Below are 5,619 nucleotides of genomic sequence, written 5' to 3' on the forward strand. Positions count from 1 at the left end.
CACAATTTCTCCATTTCCCCCCACATTGCTGGACTTTTCCTACACTTATAAATGTCCCTAGATTTATTTTTTTGGGGTCATACAGCATGGTTATGGAGCTTTTAGTCTGCTGGTGAGGGGTTTTTTTCCTAAGTCTTTCCTAAACTTCCCTTAAGCTACACAGATGTTGTGATTCCCAAAACAGCAAGAGGGATGAGCTGGGTTTTCCAGGCCTTGACATGCCCAGCTTCCAGGTCACTTGGAATTTCCACCAACTTGTGGAATGTTCTGGAGTCCATCCATGGGGTGGATATCCAGCTTCAGGGCTGGGGAGCCCTTCCTTGAATCACTGAGACTGGAAAAGACCCTCCAAGGTCACCAAGTCCAACCTTTTATTTGTGGATTTACTTTGTTCTCCCTCCCTTTGTGCCTTCTCCTCGTTTTTTCTCGCTCCTCTGGAATCTCATGGGTATTTCTGGTGACTTTTCCTCTGTGGGAAGAGCTGCTCAGCCTGTCTCAGCTGGGTTCCAATCTAACATCCCATATTTCCTTTTGTCTCCTAATTTTGGGTCATGGAACGTTGGTGGGACTCCTGAGCTGTTTAAACCCCCTCTGTGCTGTGAACAGCCATCATTCCCTGGCTTTTTTTTTTTTTAAATTATTTTATTTTTAATTGACTTCCTCATTTAGTATTTGCACAGAGTAACTTGGGGGCTGAATTTCAAAGAAAATCTGTGAATTTTTACCTGTTTGTGCTCTCCCTGTGCTGTGATAATTGCACAGAGGCTGATTTTTAATTAGCTCCAGAGCTGTGTGATATCTTTGGGAATCAATACAGTCTTTTATTTGTGGAAAACACATGGAAAACATGCTGAATAAGCTGTAGAGTTTCCCTCCAGAAAGCAAGGAAAGAACCAACCCTTGTTTATGTAAGTTCGCTCCGAGTTTGTTTTAACAAGTTAAAAGAAAGATGGAAAAAGGGAAACAAAAAAAAAAAAAAAAAAAAAAAAGGAAAAAAAGAAGAATTTATTACACTTTAATGAGGGAAAACTGAGCCCACACAGCAATGGGGGAGCTGACAATAATATATGGCTTTAATTAGCAATCAAGATTTGAGGAGCAGCTTATTATGCTAATGGGTTCAAAGCTTCCCAGGAAAAAAAAAAGTGGAAAGAGTTGGTAATGACAAGGAGATCTCCAGTTTGTAACAGAATCCTGGAATGCTCCAGACAATAATTTCACATTTCCTTGCGTGTTTGTGATGAAACTCTGGATTTCAGATGTGCTGGGTAATCCCAGTGGACTGAGGCAGAACATAATGACCCCAAACTTTTATTCCTAAAGACAGGGACTGAGAGATTTTGCTGTCCAAAAGAAACTCTGCCAATGCCAAGGGTTTGAGGTGAAGGAGTCAGAATCTGAGCTGAATTAATTGGAAATGCAGGAATTTAAATAAATTTGTTTTAAACAAAGCAGTTAACCTGTCCAGATTGGAGTTTGTGGTCAGTCTGTGGTTCTAGGCTGAGCAGGGCACTAATGAGGTGCTGGGTAATGAAACTCCCAGCTGCAGGATTCCCAAGGGAATGGGTTTCACAGCAGGGGTTTGGGGATTCAGAATAGATGTTTTTTTTAGGATTTATCCAGGAAGGAGTGATGGGTGCTCATGTGAGAGGAGCACCGTGGTGCTGTCACACCCAGCTTCCCTTTGGATCTGTTCCTTCCCAAAGGAAAATCAGGAAAGATGTGCTGAGCCTTTCACATTCCTTTTTTTTTTTTGGAAGGCCTGAAAGCTGCTGGCAAACAGGAGGCTTGAGAGTTCCTCACTCAGCTCTCCATCCTCCTCAGGATCTTCTCCCACAGATTTTAAGATCCTCCCTGAGACAGCAAAAAAAATCTGAATTTCTGTCGTCTGCAGTTCACTGGATCTCCTCTTCTCATCCCTGCACAGGGATCCAGGGCAGGGGGAGCTTTGGGAGCATCATCTGCAGGTCAGAAGGTCCACCTAGGTCCCTTTGGATGAATCTTCACTTTGGTGTTTGAGATGGGTTTCCAGAGACACAAAAATGCGTGTGGTGCATAAGGGATGGAGAATGAACAGAGTGAAACCAGGGAGAGGGGAGGGGAGGAGAGAGAAGAGAAGAGAAGAGAAGAGAAGAGAAGAGAAGAGAAGAGAAGAGAAGAGAAGAGAAGAGAAGAGAAGAGAAGAGAAGAGAAGAGAAGAGAAGAGAAGAGAAGAGAAGAGAAGAGAAGAGAAGAGAAGAGAAGAGAAGAGAAGAGAAGAGAAGAGAAGAGAAGAGAAGAGAAGAGAAGAGAAAGAAGAGAAGAGAAGAGAAGAGGAAGAGAAGAGAAAGAAGAGAAGAGAAGAGAAGAGAAGAGAAGAGAAGAGAAGAGAAGAGAAGAGAAGAGAAGAGAAGAGAAGAGAAGAGAAGAGAAGAGAAGAGAAAGAAGAGAAGAGAAGAGAAGAGGAAGAGAAGAGAAAGAAGAGAAGAGAAGAGAAGAGAAGAGAAGAGAAGAGAAGAGAAGAGAAGAGAAGAGAAGAGAAGAGAAGAGAAGAGAAGAGAAGAGAAGAGAAGAGAAGAGATCTATTTTTTCCTGGAACATTTATCCCAATGAATTTAACATTTCCACTTCCCTGCATTTTCCAGGTCAGGTCCATTTGATAGGCAATCAGTGTATGCACTAATTCAGGAAGTGTGACACTTGATTTGATGGAATGAATTAGAATTATGTGGATCTGCACACTGAGATGTCTGGAGTGTGCAAGGAGCCTTTCATTTTCTATTGTAAAAATATATCTAAAATAAAATGCAAATAATAAATAGTGAATTTTTAAGTGCTTTCTCCACTTTGGAGGTTGTATTGCTGTATTAATCCACCCAATTCCTTTCAATTAAGCAATTAATTTTAATATTCCAGGTTATTATACAGCATATTTAAGTTGCTCAGTGTTATTGCCCTGCTTGTACTGGCAATTTCCTTACATTCCTCAACGTGACAAAAATTTAGGGAAAGCAGTAAAATGCAGGAGTTTCTTTAAATGTATTAGGTTCCATCCATCTATTCTTTTTTATATCCAATATTTTTCAGCCAATGCTCCTGATGATGGACACAGAACAGCAGTTAAAGTACAAGACAGATGAGCCACGTATAGAAAAATGCCTTCTTGAGTCATAAGATTAATAAATACACCAGGTTTGGGGCTTGGAGTCTGGGAGTTAATTAGGAAAATTGTTCTCCAGAACTTTTAATTTTCTGCTGTGGATTTTTTCCCCCTAGGATGAGTAAAGTCAGCCTCCTCTCCTTCCCTCAGTGCAGCTGGAAGGAGGAATCCAATCTGCTGAGCAAAACGGGCTCTTCCCACATCATTCCCACCTTGGAGGGGGAAATGGCAGCTGATGGCTCCTGGGGTGACGTTGCAGTGCTCTGTGTCCCCAAATCGTGTGTGCTGCTCATGCCTGGAGGGTTTGTTTTGTCTAGCCTGGCTGGCTCAGTCAGTAGAGCACGAGACTCTTAATCCCAGGGTCGTGGGTTCGAGCCCCACGTTGGGCGCCAATTGAAGAGCTGCTGCAGAGCTTGGGATGCTCCATGAGCCAGCCAGGGAATTCCAAGGAAATGCAACAATCGCCAAGCACAACCAAGCATTTCCCAAGGTGTGCCCTGGGGTGGCTGCTCCTGCTCAGGAGGAAATCCTGGAGCCACTCTGCACATCCAGGCTTGGTGATGCCACAGATTATTTAGGTGATGTCAGGATGAAGGGATGGAGAGCACACCAGGGGCTCCTGATCCTCCAGGGTGCACTCCTGATCCCTGGGCTGGAAAAGCAGGAACAGGCTGGAAAAGCTGGAAAAGAGAAAATTGAGCAGAGAAAGGCAACAGGAGGGATGGAGACCCGGAATGGCCCCCAGGATGGACAAGGGAGGCTCAGCTGGAGCAAATCCTAAATGCCAGAATGGAGTGGGAGTGGGAATTCCTGAGATCATCCAGTGAAAATAGGTGTAGTCAGATGATGTGAGAGCAGCTATAGACCAGACTCAATGGAATGGTTTGGGTTTTTTCATTCAGAATTTCATTTCTTTTGGTGTTTTTTTCCCCTCAAAAAAAGGTGAATTGCACAACTCTTGTCCTTGGTGTCTGGAAGGATCAGGAAACTCCATCTGTGCCTAAAGAAACACCTGGAGAAAGGACAAGAGGTGTTATTGAGCACAAAGATGCACCTGAAGCCCACAGAGGATCCTTTCTCTTTGTTTCCTTTTTTTTTTTTTTTTTTTTAACTTGTAAAAACAAGCCTGAAGTCCTCAGACTGAGTTCTGAGCTGTGGTCACCACAAGATGCTCCAAGGATAAGTTGTGTTTTCCTTCCCTCTGTTCTCATGGAGATCAGGGAATGGAAGATGGGCCTCAGTGCTGACAGAGCATTTTGGTTCCATCAGGTCCTGGTGGGATTGCTGTGCAGGGCTGGGAGCTGGATTTGATATTCCTGATTCCCTTCCCAGGGAACAATTCCTTCCCAATATCCCACCCAGCCCTCTGGCAGTGGGAGCCATTCCCTGTGTCCTGTCCCTCCATCCCTTGTCCCCAGTCCCACCCCAGCTCTTTTGGGTCCCTCCAGGCTCAGGATTTTCCATGATTCTGTGGTTCCAGGTCTCAGTGGCAGGAATGAGCTGAAATCCCAGGCAGAGGAGTGTGACCCAGGAGCTGCTCTGGGCCAGCAGCACTCTCACAGGGGTCTGCATCAGACCCAACAAATTCCACAGGACCGGAGCTCCTTCCACTCCAAAAGCCTCCAGGATCTTCCTTGGCCTCCTCCTCCCCAACTGGAGGATTTTTGATCCCTGCAGGATGTTGCAATGGAAGCTTTCCCCATTTTCTTTTCCAATTGTTGCCTGCCAGACTGCAGAGACCAATATGTTTATAATATAACATATTGTAATTGATTATCCAATTTCAGAATCAAAATCCCGCTGCATTGTGTGCAAATTAAATCCTTTCATTGGCTGTTTGAAATTTCCCCCTCAAGAATTACCCAGGAAGAAAATATCAATGTTTGGTTTCACGTTCCTTTTGGGACTATATTTGAAAATTTCTAAAATTCTTTGTGCTAAAACCCAATTCTTCTCTTCTGCTCTGGTTATCAGAGCCCTGATAAACCCACACGAAGCAGAGTTTTGTCCTTGGCAGGGAGAAGGATCAGATACTGCCTGGAGCTCACTGGGGATTTAATTCTTGTTATTTATTTTATAGAGAAGCTGTCCAGATACCACAAAGAAAGGGCAGGAGCATGTCCCCCTCAAATAGATCATCAACCTGAATTTATTAACAGGAGCATGTTGGAAAGGGAGAAATGGGGTTGGTTTTTTGGGTTTGGATTCTGCTCTGGGTTTATTTTAGCCTTTGACACAGGGAAAGGAAAAGACAAATAGCTCAGCTGTGGCTCAGCTGTGTGTTGCACCATTAGCAAGACATCAGGGTTGGGGTAGAAATAGGAGATTTGTTTTTCCAGGTATTTTTTTTTTCCTGGTGAAAGCAGGGTTTGTGGCCTGTGACAATGAGCTGTGCCAGCTCCAGTGAGGGAGATCCTGTGAGATTCAGCCCTGTGAGTCCTCACTCCTTGAGCTGCTCCAGGAGAGGCTCAGGGTGGACA

The 5,619-nt window shown here is 44.2% G+C and overlaps 1 non-coding gene across 1 annotated transcript; it reads left to right on the top strand.

Moving 5' to 3' along the window:
• Nucleotides 1-3,455: 3,455 nt before the first annotated feature.
• On the top strand, nucleotides 3,456-3,528 carry TRNAK-CUU (transfer RNA lysine (anticodon CUU)). The gene has a single exon. It is a non-coding gene; the product is annotated as a tRNA-Lys (tRNA).
• Nucleotides 3,529-5,619: the final 2,091 nt, after the last annotated feature.

This window comes from Oenanthe melanoleuca, chromosome 15 (assembly GCF_029582105.1).
Source record: "Oenanthe melanoleuca isolate GR-GAL-2019-014 chromosome 15, OMel1.0, whole genome shotgun sequence".
NCBI classification, from domain to species: domain Eukaryota; kingdom Metazoa; phylum Chordata; class Aves; order Passeriformes; family Muscicapidae; genus Oenanthe; species Oenanthe melanoleuca.